General features: G+C 43.7%; 1 protein-coding gene across 2 annotated transcripts in view; it reads right to left on the bottom strand.

Annotated features, from left to right (window-relative positions):
* LOC308311111 (prickle-like protein 1) overlaps positions 1 to 12,106 on the bottom strand; it is a 138,244-nt gene that overhangs the window by 52,293 nt on the left and 73,845 nt on the right. For both annotated transcript variants that reach the window (XM_080757647.1, XM_080757648.1), the window contains one exon: positions 1,407 to 1,510. The gene's annotated coding sequence lies outside the window, so the exon portion shown is untranslated. The remainder of the gene's footprint in view (positions 1 to 1,406; positions 1,511 to 12,106) is intronic.

The following is a 12,106-nucleotide window of genomic DNA, read 5'->3' as shown; positions in this document are numbered from 1 at the left end:
AAAAAGAAAAAATACCACACACCCACACATGGCACTTTATCATTGTGACTGATGGAGGATTCTTTGCGTTTAGGCAACACATGACCCCGGTGAACCCACGTCAGAGCAATGCTAGGCGTCTGACCCCGGGCTGGCCAGAGGGTCATGGCCGACTGGTACGTTGACGCCAGCAACCAGTCAGATGCTTACTCATGTTTTTTTTTTTCAAAAGCACTTGCCTTTGTCTTAATGTGCTGCTGTCAATCATTTCGTAAGAGTAGGTGTTACTTTTAGCAATTCCTCAGTATGCCTCTTCAAATTCCCTTAACTTGGCAAGCTGCAGTGGGTGCATGGTGACTGTTTTTTTATTTCATGCTGGAATAACTTCCAGGTACATATTTACAGGGTGATGCTTGTCAGGCAAGCTCTGAAAAATAATACCAACCATCAATCAGTTTCCGCTAAAGTTCTGGCAGAAGGGAGGAGGTGAAGTACTGTATGCCTGCTCCCAGACACTTTGGCAGGAAGTGGAACCTGCAGCCTCCATGTTTCATTTTCCTTATTCATGCCCTACTTTGTCACATAAGAGTGTCACACAAAAAGTAGCAACAATAGACGATCTACAAGCTCATAGCGCAGAAGTCAGCAAATGTCACTATTGTTGAAGCATTTAGAAGGTGAAAGTGAAAGTGGTTAATTCTGTGTTGGATTCATAAATATTTACTAACCAGTGAAGCGTAAAGAGCTTGTGACTAAATAATGAATAAGTACATTGATTGTATCCATTGGAACGCAGGTTGTTTGCATGCATACTGGCCGATACAGATTCTGGGCTGATAACAAAATAATAATTTGCCGATATCCGATACCGATATTTGTTTATTTAGTTTTTGTTGTTATGTATTCCTCCTTTTGTGCCGGGGTTAATAAATTAATCTTCATGATAAAAAAAGTCTGCAGTAGGCTGTACATAATCAACATGGCCAGCGCAAAACTGATGTGTCACGACAGATAAACATCAGCTGCTGCCATCGGTGAATGTCAACTTATTTGCCAATATGCTGATGGCAGTCAACAATGGCAAATCGTCCAATATATACGGCCATCTGCCAATATGTATTGGTGCATCAAAAGAACAAAGCGGAAAGATATATATTGGTGCATCCCTATAGTTTTGGACATGTAAGAGGTTTCCATCCAACAGTGTCAATATATAGAAAAATAAAATAAAATTGGATAAAATGTAGTAGATTTCTGGGACAAAAAAAAGTTTGGTTCTGCTCCACCACCCGGATGAACCTACTTTCTTTACCCGCAGTGAGTCCACCTTGCACCCCCCCCACCCCCATGTATGTCAGCCTTGGATAAGTGTCTCCAGATTTGGCCCAGAGGAGGCCTGTCAATCAAGGTGTGGGAATGGGGCTTACCGTTGTGTTGACTTGCAGATCGGCATCAACAACACTCCATGCAGGTCCGACTCGTGAATGACTCTTTAAGTATTTGCAAGGTCTTCCCCCGACGCATTCCAACCCTGCACGCAACAAATGCAAGATATACAGATCCTTTAGTCAATTTCAGTTTAAAAGAGGTAGTAAAAACAAGCTTGAATTTGGTGATACATCTCATTTGTACACAAATTTGATCATTTTCTCAAAACAAGTGAAAGTGATGCCTTATTTCGAAGGCTCATGTCAGATTGTAACTTAAAAATAATAATGCATAAATGTATATAAAGAATCACACCCATGTGAAGTGAGGGGCGATCTTATCATCGTACATCATCTCTTTCCGACCAATCAGAATTTGCGTCAATTTACAATTTAGGCATTTGGCAGACGCTCTTAATCCAGAGCGATTTACATTAGGCAATAACAAAAAGCATGGCATACATCACATACATAAAACGTAGTTATTGTTGAGATATTACACACCTTTTAAGTTCATGAAACATGCGTAAGCTAAGAACGTAACAGTGGAGTATCTATATAATTAAACTGTATACATAAACTATACATACTATACTATATTATACTATACATGTACTATAAGGTGCTATGACTACATAAAATGCAGTTCTAGTGCTGTCTACGTAACATGCTATAAGTCTGTATAAAATGCTATCTAAGTCTACATAAAGTGCTTTCTAAGGGGCTAGGGAAAGTCCTACGGGCCATGATGGAGTCTGAAGAGGTGGGTTTTCAGACTACGGCGGAAAAAAAGGTTGGGAGTGAGGCGTCCTCCTCTTCGTCCTCAATGTTTGTGCTACGCAATGTTTGTGTTTACACGAACACTCAAAATTGTGCATTCATTGTCAATGGGATGTAATGTTTGTGTAGGACAAAGTTTGTGTTATAGCACATACACCAAAAGCCGAACATAGGAGGGGGGGCCACTCAAAAAGAAGACTCGAAAGATGATGTAAGCTGGACATATTTCTTTCGCATTACACCGGGTATGACACTTGACTCATTTCTGCATCGTCTCCCACACTGACCGAAGCCCTGCTAGCTCCATCACATTCCAAGCCTGGATTCTTTGCGACCAAAAATACCCATGGAGCCGAAGAAGGAGAAGAGGGAAGATTTCATAATCAGCTCAGCTTGAATGGTTGAATGCATGTCCGGCCGGTCTCTCCCACTCATTCATCACCAGCTATCTGCCTTCCATCTGCGTTGCGCTTTCAGACCTGTCATTTGTCTATCTGTCTGTGTGATCACTGCTCTTTTACCACAAGGCTCAACATATGCACGCAGGGAGGAGGGGGGGGGGCTTCGCTGCTATCACTGCACTGTCATCGGGTGCTTCAGTCCGTCCAAGTCAGAGAGGAGTTCAATTACACTTTACCTTAGAGACAGCTAATCAGTCTGTGAGACACAGAGCTCCATTGTTCCACCTGCTGTTTGGCTGTGTGTTTAGAGAGTGTGAACGACATGCATCTGTCAGAGTGAGTTATGATGCATTTCTTAAGCTGCGTGCATGTGGTTATTCACTCACAGAGTGAGCCTCATGAACCCTAAGGATTAAACACATTGTACTTTCTTTCTTTCATTCAAAGTAGACAAATGTGTCTCAACAGACAAGCCCACAGGCCACCTTTCTTGTCAAAGAGAACAACAAACAAACAAACAAAAATCAAGATATCTACATACCGGTACACATATTATAAGACCAGCAGACACAGCATGTACAGTACAGGTCTATATATCTGAGAGTTAAGGGGGTCCTTGAGTCCTTTGAGGACCTCTGGAATAAGGATTTGACTGTGTACCGCAACGGGATAAGTCGGAGCATTGTCTGGGTGACAGCAGGTAGACTTTGAGATTCAGTGTGACACCAGCGAGGCTTAGCCGACTAATTCAACTCATTTGGGTATTTTTATGGGAGGAAATACAGAGGGGAGTGGAGTGGAAACATCGCCTTGGTCCTCATTTCTGGAATTCCTGCCACCTCTGAGTGGTAATTGCTGAATGAAGTAAATCAACAGCGGGCTCACCCCCTGCGGCGCCGCACACACACAGGCGTGCACATGCGCACACGCATGGACGCACACATCACGCGTGCACACACACACACACACACACAGGCGGTCTCCTAACCCAGTGGTGTTTTATAGACAGGTGTGTGACAGTGGACTGAACGCTCTGGTTAAAAGTTAATCCTGTTTAAGTAGATTGTTCATTCTTTGCTCAAGGAACCCCCGCAATTCACACAAACACACCCACGTGCAATGCACGCATTGCGCACGCACGCGCACACACACACACACACACACACACACACACACACACACACACACACACACACACACACACACACACACACACACACACACACACACACAATTAATTCCTATGGAGATACCCCTCAAACACTCCCAGCCTAATTAGTCTAACAACATGCACCACATCCGCTCCCCACAACCTGCACCCTGCAGCCACAACCTATGAACAACATTTCTTTTGTTTTATTATGAGTGGGTATCGTCCTAATTATGCCCTGCATGCATTATTTGGTGTTTTTCTCTGGGCAATTTCCCTCGCTAACAGAGGGAAATTGGTTCTATCACAGAGTCTTAAGCCAGTTTTAAACCAAGTTCTTAGTAAGTTTTTTACAGCTTGGTTGAAGTTGCCTGTGTTGCTGATGTTTAGGTCAAGGTAGGTATAGTTTTTTGTTTGTTCTAATGGGATTGTATTTAGGAAAAACGTATGGTTTTGGCGGCTGGATCTTAGGTTCACTGTCATGGGCCCACGTCTGGGAGAATTTGTGTAGGAGATCAAGTTGCTGCTGTGTCCTTCAGCAGCAGCAGGTCATCTGCGAAAAGTAAGCATTTGATTTCTGTGTTTGCCAAGGGGATGCCTGGAGCTGTAGACTGTTCTAACGTTTTTGCCAATTTGTTGATATATATTGAAGAGTTTTGGACGCAAACTGCATCCCCTGTCTACACACACCTCCTCCCAACTCCTGAGTGCCCCAACTCTCTAACGTTTGGGTCATTTGACCATGTCAAGAGTGATCAAGAGTCAGATTTTGGATTTCCACAGGGTCAATTATACGGTACCAATTATATAACGTTATTATATTGAGCGGTGTTGTTTATATGCATGTCAACAATAGGTCGCATTATGATATACCCAGAGTGATGTAAAGAAAGAGTGGCAACAACTGTTCAATCCAATAGACCAGTTTTGTTTACAGCAATGGCGGATTGTGGATCCACACAATAGCTCCCACTCCCAGAAGTCAGCAGCAACCACTAGCAGCACACAAAATAATCAGAATATATTTAAGAATATAATAGTATGAGCACATAATACAATATATGACGTCTGTGTGAATCATCATATGACAATGAAGTGTTTTGGCCTTCAGTTGTCACATTTGAGCTGAAACTGTGATCATACTTGGACAGGGGTCAGTACCAATTTAGCTTGAATGGGTTCACATTTCAAGTCAAGGTCGAAGGTCTAGGGTAGGCCATTGTTACTATGGCTAAAATGCAGGGGTGGAAAGTACCTAAGTAATTAGGTTTTAGTTGAATAGTTACATTTTCCATATCTCAACAGTGGTGCTGTATGTATGTATGTTTGTACAGCACACAAATGTCAAATGCAACAGACCTTACACTGCCTGTTCCCGTGAATTAAGTCTGTTTAAGGACGCTTCTATTGTTGAGGAGAAGAGGAGCCTCCCCTAATCGCAAGGTGTTTGTATAGAGAGAGATAAATATCACCGACAAACTTTCAACTTTTTACTAGCGTTTGAGTTGGACATATTCACAGATTTAATGTCCATGTGAAACATTGTTAAAACACAAACAATGCCTATTTACTACCGTAGTAATGTAGACGTAGAGCAACAACCTGACGGTTCCGTGCACACTCGTCTGTACTTTAGAGACCATGTGATTTGTGCAGCTCGGGGGACGGCTCGTTTTGATGAAAAGTAGGTGCACGTTTTCACATGACATGGCATGAGAAAATGATGCCTAGCAATATTGCCTAGCAAAAGTGAAAAAAGGGCTTAAGTTGTAGCTATACAGTAGGCCTCTATGGCAGGAAAGCTCTGTCGTGTGCTTTTCATGGGTGCATGTGATTGTGCATGATGCCGCATCAATGAATCAATGGGAGACTGCAATGTGGAAAGAAGGAAATAAAGAAACTTCCTTACGCGGTTACTGTAAGTATAGGAGTATAACGTGTGACTACTACCCAGACACTGCCTGTTTTGCCCCATCAAACAGAACATTTACCTTTATATGTGGACACATCAGAAACGGATGTTCTCCTGTTGCGCGCTACATGTGAAAAACCAGAACTATAGACTCTATTTTCGTCCATGCTAAAGCCCTTATCCGGAAACTACTTTGCCTTTTTTACTATTTTGAAAAACATTTTTGAATTGTTAAAATAGCCAATCTACATCGACACGAGCTTCAAAAATGTTTTTTCAAAATAGTAAAAAAAAAAGGCAAAGTAGTTCAGGGATAGTATAAGGGATTTAGCATGGACGAAAATAGAGCTCATTGTCTAGTCTAGTGTTCTGATTCCCTGGATATTTTCCAGGGCTCATGTGTGAAAACCACTTAACATTCTATCAACTGTGTGACATGCTTCTAACATGTTTCCGATCCCTCTAACTCCATGACCTATGAACACAATCTCTCACACCAGGATTCAGTCGTTGTTATAGTTTAGCAAGACAGAGTATACCTCATCTTTCCCAAGTGTCTGGCTGACATCTCCAGTGTAACAGCAGACTGTTCCCCTGGAGTGGGGTTTCTCCCTCAGGGCGAGACACAGTGTCAGTTCAGTTTAAACTGCTCCAATCCTAACCTCCACCATTAAGGGATTAGAAGAACCCAACACTCTTCCAAGCTCAGCAATCAGATCATTGTCAGCCTATGTCTTTGGTTACCGTTAATTAGAAGTTGGGTTTTCTAGGTCATTTCCTTGGAGGTGATATATTTTCAGAAACAGAATGAAAATAACTTAATGCACTTGCATTAACAACTGTATGAAAATAAGGCATACGGTAATTAAGTTCCAAAGTAATGAGTCAAAAGACTGGACTCGGTAAGTCTCTCACCTTTTAGTGTTTTTTTCTTTTTTTTAAATTTTTATCCCACGATTTTGTAACCCATTTTTCACCCCTGTGTCAATTATCGAATGTCATCCTGGGCTCTACACACCCTCCACCAACCTGGGGAGAGCAACGGACTTGAACTTATATGCTTCTTTCATGCATGAGTGTCCAAGTTGCTCCTTTACACCTGACAGGGGGGAGTTTCCCTGGTTGGACGTATAGCGCGTGGAAGGACCAGTTCCTTTCCCCTCCATCAGGCGCCCCGGCTGGCCAGGGGGAGGCAGTTTAGAGACCAGGATTACTGCATGTTTTTTGTGACGGTACCTAACCTAGGGGACACGAGGAGAACATGCAAACTCCACAGAAACTCCATACAAATACATACATTTGCAATGAATGAATGAATAAAGGTTGATATTGGTAAGGATTGCTGACCAGACAGCGTGATAAGGCTATTGTAGTTAATGACAACACGCCAGTCCAGTCCAAACAGACATCAAATGATGAAGTTATATACCAGCAGACCATGATGGTAAATATAATTTGTGTAGCTGACTTTTAAACATATTAGCAGGGAAGGAACCAGCTGAAGTCTGTCTAGAAGGAACAAGCTGAAGTCTGTCTTGTCTTTTAAACATATTAGCAGGGAAGGAACCAGCTGAATTCTGTCTTGTCTTTTAAACATAATTAGCAGGGAAGGAACCAGCTGAAGTCTGTCTTGCATAGATGGCTAAATCGTTAGCTTACAAGCTGACTGTAAATCTTTGGTTCGTGCAATAGCCCGACACCCTAACTTAAATCCTAACCGTACGCATGTCTGGAGACACGGGTGAGTCTTAACCGACCACACATGTCTGGAGACACAGGGTGAGTCTTAACCGACCACGCATGTCTGGAGACACGGGGTGAGTCTTAACCGACCACACATGTCTGGAGACACGGGGTGAGTCTTAACCGACCACACATGTCTGGAGACACGGGGTGAGTCTTAACCGACCACGCATGTCTGGAGACACGGGGTGAGTCTTAACAGTTGGCTTTTCTAATTGACTGCTTCTAAAGGTGGGGTCCAGGGCTCAGGCCAAGGAGTCCCTGATGAGGGTCCACGGTCCCCCCCACTATTTTTAAATATGCAAATCAGGCATTATATAGAAATATAAGTAAGTAGGAATACAATCTGATATATCTCTGCTGTCGGGAGGAAACCTCATAACTCCAAAATGAAAAATATTGATTTGTTTGCGGCTGAAGCCTGGCGACACATTGAGGTTAGACAACACACTCCATATTTGGGCATAGCTGCATTGGGAAGTCCTTATATGATTATGGCTGAGTCGGAGTGACATCAAAGGTATGCCCGCACGCCGGCCCGCCAATTTTCGTGGACACAACAAAACGACATTCAGAGGGGCGCTAGCCCCTTCTATAAACAGCTTTTGCCCCCACACGTCTCAAGATTTGCCATTGACTACGGTAAGAGAATTCCAGTCAAATGTCAGCTAAAATTGCTAAATTATGTGTGATTTATTATTGCATATAGCTTTTTTTCCTTTTGGGCTTGACCCCGTCTTATTATTATTATTATTATTATTAAATAGCATTATATTGACTCAAACCCAAAACTGACTGTCATTCTCTGCATTCTTTCTATAAACCTCAAAGGTATGACCTCACCCTCTGAAGTTAATACCAGCCTCTACTATATGACTCTGTGTTTAATCTTTAAGCATCGGCTCACTTAAAAGCTATATATGGTCAGCTTCCCCAGTGAGTAAAACAAATGTTTGACGTTTTCCCTTAGATGTCTTAACAGGGTTAAATTTACAGTGGGCTAGGCCGGCCTCAGGCAGGCACAGGTATGTAAGCTATGTTAGCTATGAGGAGTGGGACGACTATATGGTTTAAAAATGCTAATTGACTTCTCACAGGAGTGAGGTCACTCATTTGTTTCAACCCAGTTTATGATCAGGAGGCCAACCTGCTTGCTTGTGTAAGGTCAGAGCGTTTGAAAATGTGTGTGTGCGTGCGTGCGTGTGTGTGTGCGTGCGTGCATGCGTGCATAGAGTCTTACAGGGCAGTGAGCTGAGTGAGGAGTACACTTTTTGGTTTTGTGTTTACTGAGGCATGCTGACAATATAAAATAACTACATGGGGCATTTAGGTAAGGTGAACACACACACACACACACACACACACACACACACATACGCACACACGCATGCACACATGCACGGCACTGTAAAATTAATTGTAATTTGTGGATTCAAATAAAGAAATCAAAATGTGTGTGTGTGTGTGTGTGTGTGTGTGTGTGCATGTGCGCGTGCATGCAGTGTGTGAGAGAGTGAAGTATGCATGTGCAATACATGTGCTAGTGTGTGAGAGAGAGAGATGAATAAAGAATATTATAGTATTTAGTGTGTGTGTGTGTGTGTGTGTGTGTGTGTGTGTGTGTGTGTGTGTGTGTGTGTGTGTGTGTGTGTGTGTGTGCGTGTGCGCGCGTGGCTGCGCGCGTGCGTGTTAGCATTTGTGTGATGTTTCCAGAGAAAGGTATTTTTTTAGCAAGGGTCTGGCTTCAGGGAGGAAGTGTATGATGGCATGTAGCTTCAGGGCCATGTGGTGGAATGTCACACACACGCACGCATGAGCGCACACACACACACACACACGAGCACGCACACACACACACACACACACGCATGAACACACACACACACACACACACACACACACACACACACACACACACACACACACACACACACACACACACACTTTCTCTCCTCCCTGGGGATGCGTTAGCCAAGGACAGGAATGGGGATAGGAATATTATGTGTTGTGCGCAGCCAGTGATTCACTGGGCTCACTGTAAAAACCTGAGTGACATTACTCACAGGTTCACATTTACACTTTCAAGAGTTCAACTGACAACCAGAGGTCTTCTATATATACGGAAATAGGAAATATCCTTCGTATTATAATCGGGGACTAGACTATTTGACATTATACAACAGGTCGTTTCGAGGAAGCAATCTAAAAGAAACGAAAACTGCGTTTACACAGAGATGTAACTGATTGAAAACGCTATAGTGTGCATGCCATGGGTGGCTATAGGTGGCGGTGTGACGCACTGCCACATAGACCAGTCATGCATGCGTAGAACCACTTCTGCGTTGCTTTCGGAACTCAAACAGCAAGAAAAGCAGAACAAAACAGAGAGCATACTGAGAGAAACAAAGAAAGAAAGACATGCAGGGTTTTCGCTCTCCATCGGTTTGGGAGGCCCAAGGAAGAACAAATGTCTTTGACAGTCTCCAGAAATGAATTTCCATGCCGCCGTTACAACTGCAGCCAAGACCTCTCATCTCTCCACAGTCCCCAGACAACAGCATGTCAGAGGCAGCGAAAATAGGAGACAAAGTCTTTCGCTCAAATGTCTCTAAAGCATGTTTTCCTGTAACAAGGAACTCGTGTTTACCTTGTACACTGGAGGAGGAAACCCCACAGTACGCATTTATTTTGGGAAGGAAATCATTGTATTAACATCTGGTATTAAACATCGTGTTATTTTCTTTATTAGAAATATGTTAGCAAATATTGTGATAAATATGGTATCGTAGACTCGTAGATAAATGTCTGGACGTATACCGGGTTCTGAATGTCTGGACGTATACCGGGTTCTGAATGTCTGGACGTATACCGGGTTCTGAATGTCTGGACGTATACCGGGTTCTGAATGTCTGGACGTATACCGGGTTCTGAATGTCTGGACGTATACCGGGTTCTGTAGCTAAATGTCTGGACGTATACCGGGTTCTGTAGCTAAATGTCTGGACGTATACTGGGTTCTGAATGTCTGGACGTATACCGGGTTCTGTAGCTAAATGTCTGGACGTATACCGGGTTCTGAATGTCTGGACGTATACCGGGTTCTAATGTCTGGACGTATACCGGGTTCTGAATGTCTGGACGTATACCGGGTTCTGTAGCTAAATGTCTGGACGTATACCGGGTTCTGTAGCTAAATGTCTGGACGTATACTGGGTTCTGAATGTCTGGACGTATACCGGGTTCTGTAGCTAAATGTCTGGACGTATACCGGGTTCTGAATGTCTGGACGTATACCGGGTTCTGAATGTCTGGACGTATACCGGGTTCTGAATGTCTGGACGAATACCGGGTTCTGTAGCTAAATGTCTGGACGTATACCGGGTTCTGAATGTCTGGACGTATACCGGGTTCTGAATGTCTGGACGTATACCGGGTTCTGAATGTCTGGACGTATACCGGGTTCTGTAGCTAAATGTCTGGACGTATACCGGGTTCTGAATGTCTGGACGTATACCGGGTTCTGTAGCTAAATGTCTGGACGTATACTGGGTTCTGAAACATTCTCATGTTGTTGAACTCGAGTGTCATTCCTCAGATCTTTCCACATAAAGCTATGGAATTAAGAGGTGCAAAACCTCATTTACAACAAGGACAAACCAAAAACAATGAAAGCCCAACAAGAACCACATGTTTTACACACACACACACAGACACACACACACACACACACACACACACACACACACACACACACACACACACACACACACACACACACACACACACACACACACACACACACACACACACACACACACACACACACACACACACACACACACACACACACACACACACACACACACACACACACACACACACACACACACACACACACACACACACACTCTTTCTATCCCAGGGGCCATAGACATACAGTACATTCGACACACCAGTGTGTCTTACTGAATGAACAGTGAGGGTGGAGCTGACCAAAACCATTTCATTTCCAATTAGCTCGAGGAAGTGTTTTAGTGTCCAAGGTTGTACGATGATGTTTCAACAGCCTTTTCACTGCAACAAGAAAATAGTGGCAAAATATGGGCATCAGCAGGACAAAAGAAAATCTGGTAATAAATTAAATTCCACGTTTACAGGTAATGATCAGAATAGAAACGAAAACTGCGTTTACACAGAGATGTAACTGATTGAAAACGCTGTAGTGTGTTGCATGCCATGGCTAGGTGGCGGTGTGACGCGCTGCCAGATAGACCAGTCACATGTGTGCATGCCATGGGTGGCTAGGTGGCAGTGTGACGCGCTGCCAGATAGACCAGTCACATGTGTGCATGCCATGGGTGGCTAGGTGGCGCTGTGACGCGCTGCCAGATAGACCAGTCATGCGTGCGTAGAACCACTTCCGCTCGCAGCTGTTTCCCTACAAAACCAAAGCAGCGCGGTTCTGCGGCTCGCCGAGTTGAGCCATGACATCGCTCACTTTGCGGATTCCCCCGTGTTGCCCGTAGATTTCCACTGAGTCTGGAAGGATGTTTCACTTTGTTTCCAATGCCCGATAACGCCGATTACTTCTCTAGAGACTAAACGGGGCCTCCATCTGGCCCCAGAATCACAGTTACTGCTGTTGTAAAAGGCAAACCCTACTGAAAACATGTACGGCAATATCGGTATCGCTTGATAATTAATTGGCAATCGG

The sequence above is a fragment of the Protomyctophum bolini genome, assembly GCF_963924005.1.
Source record: "Protomyctophum bolini genome assembly, chromosome: 23".
Lineage (NCBI taxonomy): Eukaryota > Metazoa > Chordata > Actinopteri > Myctophiformes > Myctophidae > Protomyctophum > Protomyctophum bolini.
The sequence above is the reverse complement of the archived record's forward strand: the minus strand, read 5'-3'. Positions and strand labels throughout refer to the sequence as shown.